The sequence below is a fragment of the Phocoena phocoena genome, chromosome 11 (assembly GCF_963924675.1).
Source record: "Phocoena phocoena chromosome 11, mPhoPho1.1, whole genome shotgun sequence".
NCBI lineage: Eukaryota > Metazoa > Chordata > Mammalia > Artiodactyla > Phocoenidae > Phocoena > Phocoena phocoena.
Genome location: NC_089229.1, coordinates 85607655 through 85631462, shown reverse-complemented (window position 1 = coordinate 85631462; position 23808 = coordinate 85607655). Strand labels below are relative to the sequence as shown.

The 23808-nt window shown below is 37.4% G+C and overlaps 1 protein-coding gene and 1 pseudogene across 1 annotated transcript in view; one reads left to right on the top strand and one right to left on the bottom strand.

Moving 5' to 3' along the window:
- The window catches only part of SLCO1A2 (solute carrier organic anion transporter family member 1A2), a 104200-nt gene that overhangs the window by 55821 nt on the left and 24571 nt on the right, over positions 1–23808 (bottom strand). The gene's annotated exons all lie outside the window — the stretch shown is intronic.
- On the top strand, positions 23426–23642 carry LOC136131298 (SNRPN upstream reading frame protein-like; annotated as a pseudogene).

Genomic DNA, 23808 nt, shown 5'->3' with positions numbered 1-23808 from the left:
CAGGAAGCCTACACAACCCACTGAACCAACCTTAGCCACTGGGACAGACACCAAAAACAACGGGAGCTATGAACCTGCAGCCTGCAAAAAGGAGACCCCAAACACAGTAAGATAAGCAAAATGAGAAGACAGAAAAACACACAGCAGATGAAGGAGCAGGATAAAAACCCACCAGACCTAACAAATGAAGAGGAAATAGGCAGTTTACCTGAAAAAGAATTCAGAATAATGATAATAAAGATGATCCAAAATCTTGGAAATAGAATGGAGAAAATACAAGAAATGTTTAACAAGGACCTGGAAGAACTAAAGATGAAACAAAAAACGATGAACAACACAATAAATGAAATGAAAAATACTCTAGATGGGATCAATAGCAGAATAACTGAGGCAGAAGAACGGATAAGTGACCTGGAAGATAAAATAGTGGAAATAACTACTGCAGAGCAGAATAAAGAAAAAAGAATGAAAGGAACTGAGGACAGTCTCAGAGACCTCTGGGACAACATTAAACGCACCAACATTCGAATTATAGGGGTTCCAGAAGAAGAAGAGAAAAAGAAAGGGACTGAGAAAATATTTGAAGAGATTATAGTTGAAAACTTCCCTAATATGGGACAGGAAATGGTTAATCAAGTCCAGAAACCACAGAGAGTCCAATACAGGATAAATCCAAGGAGAAATATGCCAAAACACATGTTAATCAAACTGTCAAAAATTAAATACAAAGAAAACATATTAAAAGCAGCAAGGGAAAAATAACACACAAGGGAATCCCCATAAGGTTAACAGCTGATCTTTCAGCAGAAACTCTGCAAGCCAGAAGGGACTGGCAGGACATATTTAAAGTGATGAAGGAGAAAAACCTGCAACCAAGATTACTCTACCCAGCAAGGATCTCATTCAGATTTGATGGAGAAATTAAAACCTTTACAGACAAGCAAAAGCTGAGAGAGTTCAGCACCACCAAACCAGCTCTACAACAACTGCTAAAGGAACTTCTCTGGGCAAGAAACACAAGAGAAGGAAAAGACCTACAATAACGAACCCAAAACAATTAAGAAAATGGGAATAGGAACATACATATCGATAATTACCTTAAATGTAAATGGACTAAATGCTCCCACCAAAAGACACAGATTGGCTGAATGGATACAAAAACAAGACCCATATATTTGCTGTCTACAAGAGACCCACTTCAGACCTAGAGACACATACAGACTGAAAGTGAGGGGATGGAAAAAGATATTTCATGCAAATGGAAACCAAAAGAAAGCTGAAGTAGCAATTCTCATATCAGACAAAATAGACTTTAAAATAAACACTGTTACAAGAGACAAAGAAGGATACTACATAATGATCAAGGGATCGATCCAAGAAGAAGATATAACAATTGTAAATATTTATGCACTCAACATAGGAGCACCTCAATACATAAGGCAAATGCTAACAGCCATAAAAGGGGAAATTGACAGTAACACATAGTAGGGGACTTTAACACCCCACTTGCACCAATGGACAGATCATACAAAATGAAAATGAATAAGGAAACACAAGGTTTAAATGATACATTAAACAAGATGGAGATAATTGATATTTATAGGACATTCCATCCAAAAACAACAAAATACACATTCTTCTCAAGTGCTCATGGAACATTCTGCAGGACAGATCATATCTTGGGTCACAAATCAACCCTTGGTAAATTTAAGAAAATTGATATTGTATCAAGTATCTTTTCCGACCACAATGCTATGAGACTAGATATCAATTACAGGAAAAGATCTGTAAAAAATACAAACACATGGAGGCTAAACAATACACTACTTAATAACGAAGTGATCACTGATGAAATCAAAGAGGAAATTAAAAAATACCTAGAAACAAATGACAGTGGAGACATGATGACCCAAAATCTATGGGATGCAGCAAAAGCAGTTCTAAGAGGGAAGTTTATAGCAATACAATCCTACCTTAAGAAACAGGAATCATCTCGAATAAACAACCTAACCTTGCACCTAAAGCAATTAGAGAAAGATGAACAAAAAAAACCCCAAAGTTAGCAGAAGGAAAGAAATCATAAAAATCAGATCAGAAATAAATGAAAAAGAAATGAAGGAAAAGATAGCAAAGATCAATAAAACTAAAAGCTGGTTCTTTGAGAAGATAAACAAAATTGATAAACCATTAGCCAGACTCATCAAGAAAAAAAGGGAGAAGACTCAAATCAATAGACTTAGAAATGAAACAGGAGAAGTAACAACTGACACTGCAGAAATACAAAAGATCATGAGAGATTACTACAAGCAACTCTATGCCAATAAAATGGACAACCTGGAAGAAATGGACAAATTCTTAGAAATGCACAACCTGCCAAGACTGAATCAGGAAGAAAGAGAAAATATGAACAACTTTCTTAACTGTTTTTTTTTCCCTTGGTTCTCTAATTATTTTGCTTTCACTAAGAACCTTTGTCAGTCTCCTCTTCCTTTCCCTTCTCTTTGATTAGTTGGACTTTAATTTAGCAAAACAGCCTGAGGCATCTGTAACTTTCCTGACCAGAGCCACTGACTGTTAGACTGGATCCATGTGCTTCCAGCCATAAGGATATCAATTCTCATTTCTACTTTGGTATTAGTAAATAAAACACTTGTTTAAATTATATAAAGGGAACAGTTTGGAGCTCTGAATAAATATCAAGTGAGATGCTCAGGTCTAGTGTTAATCAGATGAGTGAGTGAAGGACTAGCCTCTCCTCCGTTTACCACTCAGCTGAGTACCATTTGTCAGCATGTTGGTTTCGAATATTAGACAATTTTAAACTATCTTTATTTGTGGTCATACACTGTTTTATTTATACCTCTAATAGACCATTGGATAAAGACAGAAAGCATGAAAAGCACTGATGTTAAAAATCTAACCTAATAAGGAGCATAAAGAAAATAATGTTATAAATGTCCCTCAAGAGTACGTTCATCTGATCAGTAAGTTTCATTCCTCTATTTAAAATTTTTTGGGCCCCATGGCATGTAGGATCTTAGTTCCCCAAACAGGGATCGAACCCATGACCCCTACATTGAGAGTGTGGAGTCTTAACCACTGGACTGCCAGGGAAGTCCCTAAAATCTGCCTGTGTAAGGCTGTTAGAATAACTGACACCATCTTGAGCCCTCAGAGTTTCTTCTCTCTTTCCACTGACCCTACCCAGGACTGTGCTGTGCAGTAAACCACTTTTCTGTCGTCAAGGGATTTGTAGTTTATAGATATTGTTTCATAATCATTAGGACCAGGTGGCCCCTATGCTCTGTTAGTCCCTCCAAAACGATGAAAACCTTCGCTGACGTATTCTCCAGCACCCGTGAAACTGGTTACCCATTCACAAATCTTCTTTTTTTTAAATAAATTTATTTATTTTTGTCTGCATTGGGTCTTCATAGCTGTGCGGGGGCTTTCTCTAGTTGCGGCGAGCGGGGGCTACTCTTCACTGCGGTGCACAGGCTTCTCATTGCAATGGCTTCTCTTGTTGTGGAACACGGGCTGTAGGCACATGGGCTTCATTAGTTGTGGTGCGTGGGCTCAGTAGTTGTGGCACATGGGTTCTAGAGCGCAGGCTCAGTAGTTATGGTGCACGGGCTTAGTTTGTTCACGGCATGTGGGATCTTCCTGGACCAGGTATTGAACCCGTGTCCCCTGCATTGGTAGGTGGATTCTTAACCACGGTGCCACCAGGGAAGTCCCCCATTCACAAATCTTGACTTAGGAATGTACACCCTTTTTCCAAGCACTCACTCCATTCCCTAGGTTAACTATAAAACTGCCCCAACGGCTCCTCAGTGGTGCAGAGTGCAGATGTGAATGCTTCGGGATTGTTGTCACCTGATCCCAATAGATCCTGCCTTGTAAGTTGCCCTATAATAAATGGATCCATTGATTATATGGAGCTGCCTGCTTTGTTTTTCAGTCTCAAGACGCCTTCTCAGTTCAGTGGGCACTGTTCGTCCCCTCCATCCTCCAATAGTATAGTACTTCATTTTATGTTTTCATTATATCAAAACCAATTCTTGGAAAGAAAGAATAAAATGAAGAATGGCATCTAAATGCTCTTTTTTCATCTAGTTAGAAATATCTGCAAATAATGACATAAAACCTATTATCTTATTTCTTCAGTTCTGAAGAAAATACAAACAGTATAATACTAAGTTTATTGATTTTTAAGATTTTTTAAAACTCCAAACATTTTTAAACTCCAAAGTGTAAAACTTCCAAACATTATATCAGCTTTTGTCTTATTTTAACACTTTAACACATATAATAATTAAACACCAATCTATATTTTATTGTGTGACTCTCTGAAGCCAAATACAACAGAATGTCACCTTTGAATTTATTTTTTAACAGGTCATGCTTTTTTCTCAATATTAATTTAAAATAAGGAGTTTATATCACATGATAAATAGCATGATATATATGACAAAAATTTGCCTTCCTACTTAATATTACCAAATATCATAAAGTTTATAATTTGTCTACAAACATATTGATCTAAAATAAAACATTTTAGGTAGAATCATCTTTTTTTTTTTTTTTTTTTTTTTTTTTTTTTTTTTTTGCGTTACGCGAGCCTCTCACTGCTGTGGCCTCTCCCGTTGCGGAGCACAGGCTCCGGACGCTCAGGCTCAGCGGCCATGGCTCACGGGCCCAGCCGCTCGGCGACATATGGGATCCTCCCGGACCGGGGCACGAACCCACGTCTCCTACGTCGGCAGGCAGACTCTCAACCACTGTGCCACCAGGGAAGCCCAGAATCATCTATTTTTAAATAAACGTTTTTTAATTTATAAAACTTTTCAAAAGAGATTAAGATAGCAGAGTAAGCGGACACTGGTCTCACCTCCCATCACAAGCACATCAAAACAACAACTACATACAGAGCAACTCTCACTGAAATCGACCTAGGGACTAACAGGACTGCTAAAACACCTATACACACTGTGAGAAACTCACATGCACGTGTGCACCCACGTGACCTACACCTGTCATCTCCAGAGAGTCAAATTGCCCTTGTCACCTTTTTTCTCCTTAATCAATATGAGAGATGACAGACTAAATCAAAGACTAACTTCTATGAAAACATATTTTTTAGCCCCCTTTTTCTCTTCTCCCTTTCCCCTAACTCTTCATATATGTTCCTTGACTGCCGCATTTTGCTACTTTCCAGTGTAACACCTGCTTACCTAAGACACCATTCTGATTAGGAAGTAGCTTATCTTTTTCCTCTTTCCCAGAGAGGGAAAAAATGCATATGTTTGTAAAATGCAGGAGGAAGATTTCACCTTGGTTATCTCATGCATTGGAGAAATGTCGATAATGGACATTTCCATTGGCAGGGACATGGGATAGAATAACAAAATTTTGCAATACCTTTCAAATCACATACATTACCTGGCCACTTACTCTGTCTACCCATAGGCAACTTCATACAGATAAGGTGAGAGAACTGACAGAAGGAAAAAAGCAAAGGGATAATATGGGTCAAAACATTTTTCTTTTGCCAGCTGGGTAAATCTGATAAAAGGACCGCTGAGCAGTGAAAACTGGCATTTCCGTAACTGAATTTATGTATCTTCAAAAATCAGATAAATCTCACTTACTGAGTGACTATTTGTATGTAGCATTAATGTTAGGGGTTAAACAGTTCCATGTGCTGCCTTTCAGAACTCCTAGAATGAGAGAGCTGCACCGTTTGAGCATTGTAGGAAGCCTGAGAGAAGATGTAATCCAAGGAATACCTCCCTCCCCTTACCCACCATACCATAAACCCACAGTGTACCCCATACTTGGCCTCACAGAGGTATGAATTGTAGTGCTTCACCTGACTCACTTCCCACAGTGTTTTATGTCTTGGTTCTACTCTTTTCTAGTTGCTATGAAACTAATCTAGTTAATACATTCATACTGATATATTACCACCGTTTAATTTTGAACTTAATATGCTCCTCCCAGGCAGATTCATATTTTAATAGGGGCCCTTTGTTAAGTTTTTTAATTAAAAGGACTAGCTCACATGTTAGGAATTTTAGTACAGAAGAAACCAAAGAGGCAAATACATTTGGTTTGGAAAATGTTTTAAGATCCTTCCTACTATACAGTAACTTATCTGAATGAATGTTGCAGAAAATTATATGCCTAAGAGGAAGACAAGAGAAAATGAACAGATTAGTTAAAGCCCTACTCAATGCAAAATTAACAATGCATTTTGACTCAAGTTATATACAAATCAGTATTTTCTTTTTTAAAGGAAAGGTAACAGTTTGAGCTTTTAGATTTAGAGTGAGTCTTCTTGAATATATATATTCAGATGTTAGTAAACCCTATTCCTTATTTCTTTAATAACTAACTGCAATACCACTTCCCCCTTTTCTTGGTAAAATCAGTGTTGAGGATAAAGATTCTTCAAAATCCCTAGCTCGTATGTGCAGAACAATTTTCCTAATCCATATTCATATAAACACAGAGTAATCACTCCACGGGAGACAGTGAGTAAATGAGCTAAATGGTACTTCTCATTACCCCAAAAAGTTATTGTAGAAACATTAACAGCACATTCAAAGAAGCAGGTTAATTTTTAAGCTTCAGTTATTTGAAGCTGTTTCGGTTTTGATCTGTTTTGGTTTTGTGTTTGGTCTTGTTAAGTACAACCATAGAATTTTCTGGGAACGTGACTTTTCATGGTCCAAATTCAATTCATCCTTCACCTAAATCTTAGAAAATCCAGGCTAAATGTCTGTTGAAAGTAGCATATTCATATGGGATCTACCTCCTCCTTGCAGTAGGAAAACTAAATTATTACAATTTGGTGGACCAATGCTTATGACGTAAACATAGTGGTCTAGAGACTGAGAACAGTCGAGCCTTTTCTAAAATTTTAGAACCAGAGAAGCAGTAACGTCTATTTGCAAGCAGGACCACGACGTCTTTTTTTCCGTTGAGCACAGACAACACAGGGCTCTGCTCATTCATTTTAGGTAAATAGCTAATCCTGAAAAATTCGGGATCGTTATCACTTGTGAGAATGGATTCATAGCATCCTGTTAAAAATTATAATTGATTTGAAATTAGTTTTCACTATATCGTCCTAGAAGCCAAGTAAGCAAGACTGAATGAACAATATAAAGCTAAGATGTATTTTTCTATTCCAAGTCATGAAAGATAATCACAAATTATGCTTTCTTAAGTAAATGAACTGATAAGGGAATTAAACCTGAGGTCCGTCACAATGTCAATTTACCAAACACCAAACTTGTCAAATTTACTAAAACTTTTTATAAGGAATATTGTTTTTAAATATACATATACTTTCATTAACTACATTTTAAGGAATGTTCAATTTGTCGAAAGCTGAGTCCTAGGCTTATTTGGTGATTTTATGACTATTTTCAAATAAATTTTCTAATAAATATTAATATAAATATATTAAGAATAAGTTCTAATAAGGTAGTATTTTTTAACATCTTTATTGGAGTATAATTGCTTACAATGGTGTGTTAGTTTCTGCTGCATAACAAAGTGAATCAGCTCTATGTATACATATATCCCCATATGCCCTCCTTCTTGTGTCTCCCTCCCACCCTAAGGTAGTATTAAAAGCATAATAAAGATGAATAAATTCACTGAAAATATTCTTAGTTGTGAAAAATATATTCATGAAGAATATAATTAGGGAGAATACATTTATGAAGAATATATTTATGTAAAATGTTTTTCATTGGGTATTTGAATGTATTCAAAAAGAAAATATTCATATTCACTTAATATAGTCAATAAATTATGTTTATAGGAAAGCATATACAGAACCATTTAATATGCTTATGCTGATTATTCCTTAAAACAATATATCTGGTAAACTAGTAAATTTAGAAATAAGCTATTCCACAAATGAACTTCACTACCTTGATCTTTGAAGAATTCACCTACTTCCACGAAATGATGGCAAGATGGGAGTATGTATTGAAGGGCCATGAAACACAGATACCTTTTTGCTGAGCACAGGATGTAGATCAAGGATGAATTATTATGTTTAAGAGAATTTGCATTGATAGTCTGTACGGTCAAATCAAATTGTAACTGCCAACTATGTGACTTTGTATTGAGAAGATATGACCTCCAAAGAAAACATATGTGGAACATATGTGACAATTTATTTAATTTATTTTACTGAAGTATAGTTGATTTAAAATGTATTAATTTCTGCTGTACAGAAAAGTGATTCAAATTTGGTAATTTGAATTGGAAAGAAGTTGATTGTTAAAAGGGAAACAACTTTGAAGAAAACTTGTGCATATATATTCTTTTTCATATTCTTTTCCTTTATGGTTTATTATAAGATATTGAATATAGTTCCCTGTGCTATAGAGTAGGACCTTGTTGTTTATCCATTCTATATAATGGTTTGCATCTGCTAACCCCAAAGTCCCAATCCATCCCTCCTCCACCACTCCCCTTCTTCTTGGCAACCACAAGTGTGTTCTCTATGTCTGTGAGTCTGTTTCTGTTTCATAGATAAGTTCATTTATGTCATATTTTAGATTCCACATATAAGTGATATCATATGGTATTTGCATATATGACCATTTTTTAACCCAGTTTCAGCAAAACCTTTGGTATAAACATCTTCCCAGCAGTGATAAATATCTAGTTATTTTAAAAAACAAGGCAAAAAACTAGTTATAGATTCCAAAGCAGTTTCCCTTTGCCTGGAATTTCGCCTGTTGTGTGACCCAAACTCCAATATCATCAGATACTGTATATTCTGAATCTGCAAAGATATAACCAAGGCTGTCTGCTCCACTCCACTGGAAAAGAAACACCCACATTTTCCAATACACTTCATTTGGAAACAAGATGAGCTAGCAAGCCATACACATGCCATTGTGACATTAATAGTAGGTTCATTGTATTTTATGGTAATTGCAATGTAAATCCACCTATGTAAGGTAGAGCATTTCCTTCACTCCTTGTGGGAAGCTCTTAGTAATATGACTGATCCCAAGTTCAGACTTATTTTGAACTACAGGGGGAAAAGGCACTCTTTATAGCCCATCTGCCAAGACTGTTTCATTTTGAAAGATGAAGAGTGTTTTAAGGTACAGAGGAATTGTCATTCTTCTGGTAATTTGAATTGGAAAAACGTTGATTGTTAAAAAGGAAACAACTTTGAAGAAAACTTGCTTAAAACTTCATTGTTGGTACATAAGTTAGCCCAAATTGATCTGTTTCCTCAAGAGCAATTTATTTGGTACAAAGGGTGCAAAGCAGTGGGTTGGGTATTGAAGTGAATCAGTAACCTCAGACCAGTTCATGAGCTTTTCTACCTGCATTTGCAATAATTGTCTGTACTTCACCGTTAGAATGTAAGTACCATTCTTACTCATCAGAAAGGTTTCTTGCTTCATGTGGGTATGTCTCAGGTGTTGCCCAGCCTATGGTTTTACCATATTTTTATACCCACAATTCCCAGTTGGTGCTAGGTTTGGAACGTGTACTACCTACCTACTACTAGGCAGTTCAAAAATGTGGATTCAAGGGCTTCCCTGGTGGCGCAGTGGTTGAGAGTCCGCCTGCCGATGCAGGGGACATGGGTTCGTGCCCCGGTCTGGGAAGATCCCACATGCCGCGGAGCGGCTGGGCCTGTGAGCCATGGCCGCTGAGCCTGCGCGTCCGGAGCCTGTGCTCCGCAACGGGAGAGGCCACGACAGTGAGAGGCCCGCGTACCGAAAAAAAAAAAAAATTAAAGTTTAGAGCAACAATCAGAAACAAAAAAATAAAGGCTATTAATAGCAAACAAGAATCTGGGAAAAACTGAAACACATATGACATCGCACTAAAATAACAAGGTGACTAAATGTGTCCAAGGCACTCTGCTAAGAGGCATTGGGTAATGAGAAGTTAGCAATCAGTAGCTCTCACTTTGAAGCATCTTAGAAGCCAATAGATAAGACATGTAGACAATTACGTGACACAGTGAACCGTGCTCCATCCATAACATGAGAGGTACAAGCCCGGAAGTCACAGAGTTCAGGGTGTGGTGACAATGAGAAGCAAGTTGTCTTGTTTCATTTGTGCAGTTTCTCAAAGTGTGGTCTCTAGTTCACCTACAACATATTCCTGGGCCTCAGACCTAAAGAAAACTCTCACCCAGCTCAGGAGAGTTCAAAGTGTCTCCACAAACAACACACATCTGGTGTCTTGCACTTCCTAAAATGCCTTACAATACTTATAAACATTACTGGAAAATGTTAAAAGTTTTGGAAGGAACGGTGAATCAAGGGACTATTTGAAGCACCAACACCAGGCTTTCTTATGTCCCCAAATAACTGAGATCAGACAAATGCCATGGAAGTCCACCAACATGCCCTTGGCCTTTGGGTCTTAGTTTGTACTGATTTGAACTTGGCCTTAGTAGGTTTTCTCCTGGGTTTCAAAGAAGTCTTGGCAGTCTGTGACTTAAAATCTTGGGACAAAATCTGTAGGACAGATTGAGAGGGATTCAAGATGCCCTCAGATCCCTATATTGTTACGGAAAATGTCAGGTCTCCAATTGCCATCAGCCTCTTAATCGCTTGCTGGGGTTTTTGTTTGATTTGGTTTTGTCTTGGTTTTAACAGTCCACCTTTTATTTTATTTTATTTCTGGTTTGCTTTGTTTTGTTTTTATTGTGGTAAGAACAATTGACATGAGATCTACCCTCTTAAATGTCTAAGGACACAATACAGTATTGTTAATATAAGCACAATGTTATACAACAGATCTCTAGAACTTATTCATCTTGTGTAACTGGAACCTTATACCTGTTGAACAGTAGCGCTCCATTTCCCCCTGCTCCCAGCCCCAGGAAACCACCATTCTGCTCTGTTTCTAAGAGTTAGACTATTTTAGGTGCCTCATATAAGTAGAATCACGTCTTATTTGTCCTTCTGTGACTGGCGGATTATTCCCTGTAGCATAACGTCCTCCACTGCATGCGGAGCTACCAGACTAAAGCTCCTTAGGGCTTTAATGACAAACCCCTTAGAATTTTGTCTAATTGGTATCATCCACCCCTCCTGGCCTTTCCTCCCTTTGCATTTCAGGATAGTCTTTAAAAGGAAGGTTTGCTGTTTTATTTCAAAGATTGACAGCTTATAATTGTACTTCACCAAGCGCTTCAGTCCAGACCTACATCGCCAAAACTGAATTTATCTCTGGAAATGCAAAGAGAGGAAAGATTAGGAGGGGTGCCTGGTAGCAACTAGATGCAATTCTAAGCCCTAAGGGGCTTTAGTCTGGTGGCTCCATTTCCGTGGTGTCAGTAAAATCCCAACTAATCCTATTCTATTTTCCCAGTAACTGGATCATTACCCTATATCTCTCCCTTCATCTGATTTCAGTTAGGTCATCTGACTGAGGGAATCTGTAAACTGAACATTTTGAGTCTTCCCATTAAGGGTGCTCTTATGGCTGAGTGTGTGTCCAAAAACATCACTCACTCTCAATGAGCGCTTCATGGCTGCCCACAGGTAAACACTCCTTTTTGTCTGTCATCTGCTGTTTACACATAACACTTTGTTGTGGTTGGGCCTCTGAAACTCACCGTATATTTCCAGAACACATAGATGTTGGCTTTTCCACCCACAGCCAAAAGTCTAGTGCAACAAATAGCTTCAATCCATTTATGCTGAGACACATTGAAATAAAAATACTCTTTCCCTGTTCCTCTACTGTTTGGTTGGCTCATTGGTTGTTTGACTGTTTCCATGGGAGTGGGGATGGGAGGGGTACGAGTGGATGTAGGTAAACATATCTTTGTCAACCAATCAATTTACACTTAGAGGGAAACCACTAATCTTTAAAGGGATTTTTGGCATAGGTTATTAAACTTTTTTAACAGTGAACATAAAATAGCTAGATTTCAACCTTAACCATATGCCACTTCTCTGAGCAGTGTTACAACTTAATCACAGGCTATCACTCTTAAATTATTATCAGATCTGCTTAAATAATCAAATCTAAACCAGAGTTCTTTTGACTATACACATTATCACTTAAAACTCATCTCCATAATTAAATCCAACCACAGTATTCACGACAGCAACAAAAAAATGACTATTTGGAACGAGTTAATTTCTATCACATATCAACTTAGCTTGGAAGTTACTTAGCTTTAGATCAAATTAAAATAAAACTCAAATACAAACAACAAACGTAATATTATTTGTGAAGTGTTCCTGAGTATAAAACAAAACAAAAAATGTAAATAAGGTTTCAAAGAGCTAATAATCTGCTGAACCAAGATAGACGGTAATATTGTACAGAGGGGAAAAAGTTAGTCCTAAGGCTTCTACAACATGGACAATTCCACAGCTTCTTTCTGTACTCACTGGGTGGTCTTAGGAAAAGACAAACTAACAACAAAAATAAAATCAAACCTGGGTGGCTTTGGTAAGAAATAATACATGCTTGCTCTGATGGATCTTTTATGTTCTTTTTGTTCTCCCTTTTCATTTAGCTCATATTTGAAAATCTCTTATGAACAACTTAGCTCTTTCCCAGAGGTTTGTGTCAATCCCAGCTTCCAATGCTGTCAGACCTGGAGGTGGGCAGGATGCAGGACCCAGGGGCTGCAGGACTGTGTGACATCCATCCAGACATCTAAGGGACAGCGCTGACGAGTCAGTAGAGAGGAGTAAGCCAGGCTACTGGTCATTCTCAGTGGATCATTCTGTCATTTTGTAAGCAGCCCTTTGCAGGAAGCAGCTCTTTGCAGGAGGCCCTTTTTGTTGCCACTTTAGCAAATCTGTATTTTAACTTAACCTTTATACCAGGTGCCTCCACGCTTCACCAATCCCCCACCCAAGCACACCTCTCAAATCTTTCGATCACACCATGCCTTGTCTAACCTGTTGATTTTTTTCTTAGATTGAAGAAGTAGGAATGAAGAATAAATAATTAATGGAGGACTAGATCTTTTCTCCAGCTTCCCCTTCAGTAACCCTGTGAGCTGACTACATGAACAAGATAGCATCTAAAGAAAGATCACAAGAAGTCAACAAGCCTGAACACTATGGAAGATGGTAAAGAATCTGACCCCCTACTTCAGTGATTAACTGAGATTTTTTTCCTCTTTTTTCTCTTTAAAAGCTTTCATGGCCAAGCAGAATCTTCGAAGCTGGTTCTGGGACACAAGTCCACCTTCTCCCCAGGTTGCTGGCCTTCTGAATAAAGCAAGCTTTCCTTTTCTCACCAACACTTGTCTCTCATTTATTGACTTTCAACCTGCAAACAGCTGAACCTGAGTTTGGTTACAGTTTGACAATGAAAATAGAGACTCCAATTTCCCCAATTTCCCTCCCCTCCAAGTCCAATCTTAGCAATAGTCATTAATTCCTTAATTTCTGTATAACTGTACCAGGTGTGGCAGTTTTGTTGTGTGACACATGGAGGTTAGACTCTTCTCCTTGCTACTTTCTAACATGAATTTGAAAAAGTTATGTAATCTCTCTAAACATTCAAGTGCTCATCTGTAAAAGCTAACATTTCCTACTTCACAGGGTTGTTTAAAGATTAAGTGAGGTATTGTACAAACATGTTCTAACACAATGCCTGACACAAAGCAGTTTCTGAAAAACACACATTTCTAATGTCTGCTTCCCTCATCCCCATAAGACTAACCTCTCTACTATATTCACGATCCCATTGCCTCCCAATTCTCTGGGGACACTATACCAACAATTATCTTTTCCCTCTCCTGTCTTACCAAACTCTCCTATCCTGCTGAAAAGTCAATGAACATTTATTGAATATGTAGTTAGTAAGTGCCAGGCCTTTTTTTTACCTGTTATCTTAACCTAACGCTAACCTTTCCTGAAGTTATTGGTTTGTCTTTCTTCTTGCCTTTATGATCAAAAGTCTGCCTTGAGGCTACAGTAGGGGAATCTATATAAAGGAGGTTGTCAGAGGGAATATGAATTTCTAGATATTGTGCTCAAAATTTAAATTGCTTGTTCAAATCCACATTTTCCAGAAAAACAGAGCTCATTTTCCCCATCAGAGTCTTAAAAGGATGCTTGATTCTCAATATGTTAAGATCCAGTGATCTATATCAGTAACATTTCAGGACCGTCATGCTATGCCATTATACTGTGTCTGCCCATACCAAGCACCGAATGCACCCCAGTTATAGTCAGCAGTGAACTTTACTGGTGACCTCAAACTTCTATTTTTAGTCTTCATCCTATGTTATTTATCTGCATAATGTGACATTCATACCAGGATTTTCCTTCTTGGACTTTCTCTTTCATTGATTTCTGACATCACTTTTTTCTCCCAGTAAGTCATATTTGAGCACTCCCATCTCTTCCTCTGGCCCCTATTCCTCAAAATGACTCATAAATTTTGATGTTTCCTAAGATATACTTTGTCTTAATTTATTCTTGCTGTACATGCTCTCCTTGGATTATATAATCCATGTCTAAGACTTTCTATATCCAGATCAGACCTATTCTGATATCCAAATCCATATGTCTAGGTGATTAAAAAGTAAATTGCATAAATGACCCAAAGAAACACTTAATTTTTTTAAACTTCACTAGTAATTTTTAAAAATTAAGTTAATATAATCTGAAAAAGAATAGATATATGTATATGTATAACTAAATCACTTTGCTATACACCTAAAACTAACACAACATTGTAAATCAACTATAATATAAAATTTAAAAAATTTTTATGTTAATATAAAGATACTACTTTCCTTTTTCTTGTGATTTATGGGTATTTTTTTCTAAATAATATCCTGTGTTAGCAAACTTAAGAATAAAGTGTATCCTAGTGCACTGCTAATGGAGTGTAAATTATCATAAGCTTTCTAGAGGGCAATTTGACTATATAGATTGGATGTCCTTAAAATATGCATACACACTTCTGCTTTTATAGTATGAAGTTATACTGAAGGGCCCTCCCACTAAAAGACAACTAGAACCTGGAAAAATTAAGACGAACATCTTTAAGGCATGGCTAAGCTCACAAGAAGGAAAGGAAATCTGAGTGTGATGGGGGAGGCAATGAAATGAAATCTGAGCAGAGAGCCGTGAGTAAACAGTAAGTGAAAGAAAGTCTCTCTGGGAACAAATAATAATAGGAGTTCTGAGATCCTGAAGTCCTAAGCTTTGGGTCTGTCTCAAGGTTGGAAACTAATGTGAGTCTCCTGTATTACCTTGACCCTCCTTGGAGCTTAAGTGATCTCAGATGTCAGCAAATTCTGGACAGTGGCAAATAAACCATATCCTCTCTAAGGGGACATCCCCAATGTGGGCCCTCAAGATTCCCACAGATTTAGTTGAAGAACATATGATCTTGGACTTCCCTGGTGGCGCAGTGGTTAAGAATCCACCTGCCAATGCAGGGGATATAGGTTTGAGCCCTGGTCCAGGAAGATCCCACAAGCTGTGGAGCAACTAAGCCCATGCACCACAACTACTGAGCCCATGTGCGGCAACTACTGAAGCCTGTGCACCTAGAGACCATGCTCCACAACAATGAGAAGCCCTTGCACCGCAACAAGAGTAGCTCCTGCTCACTGCAGCTAGAGAAAGCCTGTGTGCAGCAATGAAGACCCAATGCAGCCAAAAATAAATAAATTAATTTACAAAAAAGAATTTTAAAAAAAGAACATATGATCTTATAAACACAAATTAAGCCACTGCCACTGAGAGTCATCAGAAACAAAATACAGACCAAATTTCCAAGGAAAATACATTGAGATAATCAGATAAACAATATTGACTGACCATCTATGAAATGATTAAAAACAAAACAAATGCACTGTTTTAAATCAACTTAAAATGACTATTAAAAATGACCAAGAAGTATTTAAAACTAAAACAACTTAATCTTTGATATTAAAAACACACAGAATGGGTATCAACATATCAGATACAGATGAAAGAGATAATTTGTGTATTGAAAAATCAATCTTAGGAAATTAATTACCCAGAGTTAGCATAAAAAGTACAAAATAAAGAGGCTATATAATGCAGTCAATAAAAGACGAGATTCAGGAACAAGACTAAATTTGAATCCCAGCTCTACCACTAACTCCCTCTGTAGCCTTGGGTGTGTTACTATCCTCTCTGTACCTCAGTTTCATCATATATTTAAAAATGAGGATTTGTGTAAGGATTAAATAATATATATAAAATGCTTGGATCAAAGTCTGATAAATTAAGCACTATAGAATAAATGTCATTATTAATATGACAAAACTAAGACCAAACATATCTATTATATCAAGAAATACATGAACTTAACTTACTTATTAAAAGAAAGATTATTTTTCAGATAACTCACAAAACAAATCCCCACTTTATGCTGTGTATAAAAGACACACTAAGTACAAAGTTATTCAGAAAGACTAAAAGAATGGGCAATGATATCCAAAAAAGAAAAGAGAAAAAAAAAAGAAATAGCAGAAGTCGTGATCATAATATCTGACAAGGTAAAATTCAGAGCAACAGGCATTAAAATTCAGAGCAAAAAGCATGTTAAAGGTACTAAAAAGAACAATACACAGTGAAGATGTGTTATGTATTTCTATGCACCCAGTGGGAGTACGGCAATTTCATAAAGCAGGAAATTCAGGAGATGCAAAGATAGATAGGCAGAGACATTCAGGGAGAGAAATAAATAATAGCAACTTATTTCTCCCCCCAGTCCAAGGCATAGCAAAATGAAAAGCATAAGAAAGGATTCAGAAGACTTAAATGACTTAAATAATGTTTTCAGTAAAGGAGGTGATATGGATATATATTGAATTTTGTACCTGAATTAGAAAATACAGCTTTTTCCAAGTGCTTATGGAAGCTTTACTAAAATTAACCATATATTTGATCACAAAAAAAATTAATAAAGTCTAAAATATAAATAACACAGAAAATACCACAAAACAATAAAAGAAACTCCTCCACTGAGAAAGACTAAAAAAAGAAAGAAAGAAAACCATTGAGTTAGAGGAGAGAATTTAAAACAAACAAACAAACATTTTTGCAGAATTTCTAGAAAACAACTGTTATGGGTTGAATTATTTCCCCTCTCTCCAAATTTATAAGTTGAAGTTCTAATAGCACCTCAGAATGTAACCATATTTGGAAATGGGGTCACTGGAGTTGTAATTAGTTAAGACAAAGTCATACTGGAGTAGTTTGGTTCCCTAACCCAATATAACCGGTGTCTTAATAAAAAAAAGGAAATTTGGAAACAGAGACATGTACACACAGAAAATTCAAATGGAAATGAAGACTGTGATAAGAGTGACACTTCTACAAGCCAAGGAACACCAAAGATTTGCCAGCAAACTACGAGAAGGTGGGGAAAGATATAGCACAGCCCTCAGAAGGAACCAATCCTGTCAACATCTTGATCTCAGACTTCCAGCCTCCAGAACAATGAGACAATAAATTTCTGATGTTTAAGTCAGTTTGTGGTATTTTATCCAGCAGGTTGAAAACATCATTGCTAGTGTTTATTTAGTTGCCCAAATTCCAAACTAGACTATACTTAAGAGTTTAGTACCCAATAGATGCTCCAAATATTACTGAATGAATAATTCAAGCATCAAAGGAGAATAAATTAAATTCTCCTGACAGTGTCTTCTAACTCAGAGATTGTTGTTCATTTGCTTGTGTGCTTATTTTGTTTTCATTTTGGGGAAACATCAGGCCTTTCAAAAGCTGCTAAGCCATATGTCTGAATTAACAGGATCTTAGAAGTCCTTAAAAATGTATCATTTTTCAAACTATTAAAACAGGACAGAAAGTATGTCTTTTACACAGAGCATACAGTTGGGATTTCTTTTGTGGGTTATCCGAAATATCCGTCTTTTAGTAAGTAAGGTAAGCCCATGTATTTCTTAATATAATAGATATGTTTGGGATTAGTTCTGTTATATTAATAATAACATTTATTCTATACTGCTTAATATTACCAAAATTTGGTCCAAGCATTCATTAAGATAGTTTCTTGAGACACTTTTAAAATATAAAGTTGCAAGCCATTAAACACGGAACTCACCACAAAAGCATAAAAATAAAACAAAGCTCTGAGTGAGAAGGCATTGTTCATACTCCCCTAAACTTCAGCAGGAATGGGGTTAGCTCCTGTCTCTTTTCAAAATACTACTCATGAGGGGGCAAGATCAAGATGACAGAGTAGGAAGACCCTGAGCTCCTATCCCCCCATGAACATATTAAAGCTACAACTACTTACAGAGCAACTCTTGCTGAGAACCACCTGAAGAACAGCTCTTTTACAACCAAGGCTGTAAGGAATAAACCACATGGAGTTCGGTAGGAAGGGAAGAGAAGAGATTTGGTCAAGACCTCCACCCTCTTGAAGAGTGCATAACAAACTTGCTTGCTCTCAGCCCCAGCACAGAGACATCAGATTGAAAACTGCCAGGGGCTTTGGCCAGCCTGCCAGAATGGCCCCGTGTGTACTCCAGACTGCCCTGAACTCCTGCTCCGGCCTGTTCTGCTCCAGCACTTCTCCTATTAGGGCAAAGATCACCATTGCAAATGTGTGTGCACACACCAGGGAAGAAGCAAAGCCAGCTCGGGGCCAGCGCTGCCTATAGTCAGGGCAGAAGTGTGGCTCAAATTCCTTGGGCCCTGACCCTGCCTCTGAGCAAGGCAGAGACCCAGAGCCAGCTAAGAAGTGCAGCCTCAGTGCCTCAGGGTCCTGGACCCACCCACAATAGGGCAGTGACCAGCACTGAACCTAGGTGAAGCCCTGGCTTGCACCTGTCTTCAGCTCTAGCCCCTCTGACTCCAACATTACTTCCCACCAATGTGGTGGTTGTCAGCACAACTCAGGAGAAGTCACAGCCTGTGTTCACTTCAGATCCATCTCTCCCACCAAAGCCACTGGGCACAGATAAACTGCATAAGGACTCTCCCACACAAGGACACACCTTCAAGACCAGGATAGGTAACAGTTTCACCTAATTTCATAGAGACAGAGAAATATGAGAAGACAGAGGAATATGTTTCCAAGGAATGAACAAGAAAAAAAAATGGGAAAAAAAACCCCATATAACATGGAGATAAATAATTTACCTGATAAAGAGTTCAAAGCAATAATAATAATGTTAACTGAACTTGGGAAAAGAATAGAAGAACACAATGAGAACTTCAACAAAGAACTGGAAGATATAAAAAAAGAACCAGTCAGAGTTGAAGAATACAATAACTGAAATGAAAAATACGCTAGAAGAAATTACAGCAGACTAAGTGATACAGAAGAATGCGTAAGTGACCTGGCAGAGACAATAGTGGAAATCCAGTCAGAACAGTAAAAAGAAAAACAAAATTTTTAAAAAATGAGAATAGTTCAAGAGACCTCTGGAACATCAAGCATACTAACATTTGCACTAGAGGGGTCTTGGAAGTAGAAGAGAGAGAAAAGAGGGCAGAAAATGGGTTTGATGAAATTATGGCTGAAAACATCCTGAACCTGAAGAGGAAAACAGATACCCAGGTCTGGGAAGCAGAGTCCCAAACAAGATGAACCCAAAGAGACCCACACAAACATGTATTATAATTAAAATGGCAAAAGTCAAAGGTAAAGAGAATTTTAAAGGCAGTAAGAGATAAACAAAGAGTCACATACAAGGGAATCCCCAGAAGGACGTCAGCTGATTTTTCAGCAGAAACTTTGAAGGCCAGAAGGGAGTGGCATGATGTATTGAAAGTGCTGAAAAGAAAAAACCTACAACCTAAGATACTCTACCCATCAAGGTTACCATTCAGATTTGAAATTGAAAAAGAGATAGTTCTCCAGACAAGCTTTCTGCTAAAAGAGTTTATGACCACTAAATGGTTCTTACAAGAAATGGTAAAGGGTTTTCTTTAAGTGAAAAAGAAAATGTTATAACAAATAAGAAAATATAGGAAGAGAAAAATCTCACTGGTAACAGCAAAGGTATAGTAAGGGCAGTGGATCAACCACTTAAATGAGCTAGAACAGAGGTTAAAAGACAAAAATTGTAAACTCAACTATCACAACAACAAACAGTTAAGAGACAGACATAGAAGATGTAAAATACAGCATCAAAAACACAAAATGTGGGGGGAAGGGGAAGCAAAAAATATATCTTTTAGAATGTGTTTGAATTTAAATGACTATCAACTTAAAACAAGTTGTTAAATGTTGACATATATGAAATTCATGGTAACTGCAAATCAAAAACCTACAATAGAAATAAAAAGGGAGAGAGAAAGGAATCCAAACATAACTCTTAAGAAAATCATCAAACCACAAGGGAAGTGACTAAAAAAAGAAGAGAAGAGAGAAGAACTACAGAAACAACCAGAAAACAACTTACAAAAAGGCAATAAGTACATACATACCTATCAATAGTCACTTTAAATGTCAATGGAGTCAATGCTCCAATCAAAAGTCACAGGGTGGCTGATCGGATTAAGAAAACACGACCCATCTATATTCTGTCTACAAGAGACTTATTTCAGAACTAAAGACACACACAGAGTGAAAGTGAGGGGGATGGAAAGATATATTACAGGCAGATAGAAATCAGAAGAAAGCTGGGGTAGGAATACTTATATCAGACTACTTAGAGTTTAAAACAAAGTCTATTAAAAAAATAAAGCAGAGAAAGACATTATATAATGATAAAGGGGTCAATCCAAAAGAGGATATAACAGTCATAAACATATATACACCTAATATAGGAGCACCTAAATTTATAAAGTAAATATTAACAGAGAAATTGACAGTAATACAATAATAGTAAGGGACTTTAATACCCCACTTACATCAATGGATAGATCATCCAAACAGAAAATCAATAAGGAGACAGTACCCTTAAATGACACATTAGGCCAAATGGAATTAATAGATATTCATACAACTTTCCATCCAAAAACAGCAGAATTTGCATTCTTTTCAGGTGCACATGGAACATACCCTACTATAGTCTATAAAAATATCAAATCACTATGTTGTAAACCTGAAACTAACATAAAATTGTAAGTATACTTTGATAAAAATAAAAATTAAATAAATTAAACAAACAAATATACTATTCATGCCTTTTGAATCTGGTAGGACATGTGAAGGGAATATTGGAAAAGGCATTTTTCACTTTAGGGACTTAAAAATTCCTATGCTGCATTTTAAAGGATAGCAGGAAAGAATGACTACGTGTGGTGTGAAAACAATGGCAATTCTAAATTACTTTCCAGCAAAGTGATTCTGTGGTACAAAGAGGTGAGAGAGTGTGTGTCAGAAAATCACCCAGCTTGCTAATTTGCAGCTTTTTTTTTCTTTTTTTTGCGGTACGCGGCCCTCTTCACTGTTGTGGCCTCTCCCGTTGCGGAGCACAGGCTCTGGGCGTGCAGGCTCAGCGTCCATGGCTCACGGGCCCAGCCGCTCTGCAGCATGTGGGATCTTCCCGGACCGGGGCATGAACCCGTGTCCCCTGCATCGGCAGGCGGACTCTCAACCACTGCGCCACCAGGGAAGCCCCTAATTTGTAGCTTTTTGCGTAGAAAATAATCTTACTTATATCTTCATGGTGGAGTGGAATAATAGAAGAATTATTTGACACCATGTAACACGGATTTAAAACACATTTCTGAGAATGTTTAGAACACTGATACCATCTTCACAGTATGTTTGGCAATCCATTAACGATATAGTTTTAAAACTATGTAGCAACATAAAAAATGCTTAGAGAAAAATCAGTCATAACCTAGAACTTTAACATGAAGATTGTTACTGTGTTCTATTTTCATACGTAAATACCGTATATATTAACAATTTTGTATCTTTTGTTTTATTTGTCACTAGTTCATATCTTTCAATTTTTTATTCCTTTTAAAATTTTATAATCAAAAATTAATTGTTAAGTTTGAAGCCTATAAATAGGGAATGAACAATTTTTTTAATGCAAAAAATAAAAAGTAAAGCTTGTTAGGAAAGAATTCTAAATATCTCCCCAAGCCGCAGAATACTTCTTGAAGGAATCAACATGCAATGTTAGACTTCATTTAATCACGCCAACCTTAAAATGACAGCAAAGAGATAAAAAGAATATGAATCCACAAAGACAAAAAGAATGAGAGAGAAAAGTTACAGGCAGAAGACAGCTACACATCTATGCAAGATGGAAAAAAACTGAGGAGATATAATGACTTATGTTTCAGTCTCCATAAGGCTAAGAGAGCCATGTTAACAAGAAGCAATACTCCTCAGCAATAAACAGGAAAATTACTGATATAGAAGGCAGATAAATCTCAAATTCATTATGCTGAGTGGAAAAAAAAAAAAAAGCCAGGCAAAGAGTACATTCTGTACTATTTCATTCATAGAAAATTCTAGAAAATGCAAACAAATATACAAGAACAAAAAGCACATCAGTGGCTGCCCAGCGAGGGGGTAAAGGAATAGAGGAGAATGAACGAGTGGAACAAGGGATAAACTGCAAAAGTGCACAAGACAACTTTTTGGAAGATGGAAACACCTGTACATCTGGTTGTGGTGATGGTTTGCAGTGATGGTTTCAGGGGTGTATAAATTTGTGAAAACCAATCAAATTGTCCACTTTACATATGTGCAGTTTTTTATTTCTATAGTACCTAAATAAAGATGTAAAACAACAATATAAAAATAGATAAAGGGATAGCTAAGGATCATCAGATACTTAAAGAAAGCTCCAATAAGAAATACAGAGACCAAAACAAACATTCAACGGTAAGCAAAAAGGAACTGAAGGAAGTAGAGACCACAAAGGGACAAGAATTTTAAAAAGAGAGAGAGAGAGAGAGAGAGAGAGAGAGAGAGAAAGAAAGAAATAGTATCCTCGTAGATAAGAATAGATTTTACATCAATGAAACAAAACCGAGGTGCCATTCAAAAGGCAAGAGATCTTGAAAATTTTTTTAAAAATGGTTGTCAAAGTTGATTTTTTTTTTTTTTTTTTTTGCGGTACACGGGCCTCCCACTGCCGCAGCCTCTCCACCCACGGAGTACAGGCTCCAGACGTGCAGACCCAGTGGCCATGGCTCATGGGCCCAGCCGCTCCACGGCGTGTGGGATCTTCCCGGATCGAACCTGTGTCCCCAGCATTGGCAGGCGGACTCTCAACCACTGCACCACCAGGGAAGCCCCAAAGTTGATTTTTAAATGGAAAAGTTAGTCTATCAAGTTTAGGATATTTCTAAGACGTTCAAAAAACTAAAGATATGGAAAACCAGTGAGAAAAATATACATAAGATTAAGCTAATAAATCTAATCCTCAAAAGACTTTTGGAGGAGCAGAGTGGAGCAGCCAGTGTTGCCTAATGCTCTGTTTTGAAGAACAGCCAGCGGTGCAATGGAGCAGACCAGGGACTGCTCACACCTGAAACGGACCACAGAACAGGCACATACCAGAGGTGGAAGTTCAAGTCACACGTAGAAGGACAACCTCACCAAGCGATCAAGAGTGTCCACTGTGCCCGCAGAGATCTCAGCAGCAGCAAGTACCCATGGTAGATTTTAAGGCAAAATTGACGTGGACATTCTTAGCTGAGACACCAAGAGGTGGGTAAAGCTGTATTGAAATAGCCAGGTAGCTGATAGAAGCAAAAAAAAAACAACAATGCTTTATCTACTCTTTGAAGATTCTGCCCCAGCTTGCCTTGTTTGTAGGAGAACCTGCGTCATACCTCTAACTGTAGCCTTCCTTTAGGTCTCAAGGATCCTGAAACCTTCCAG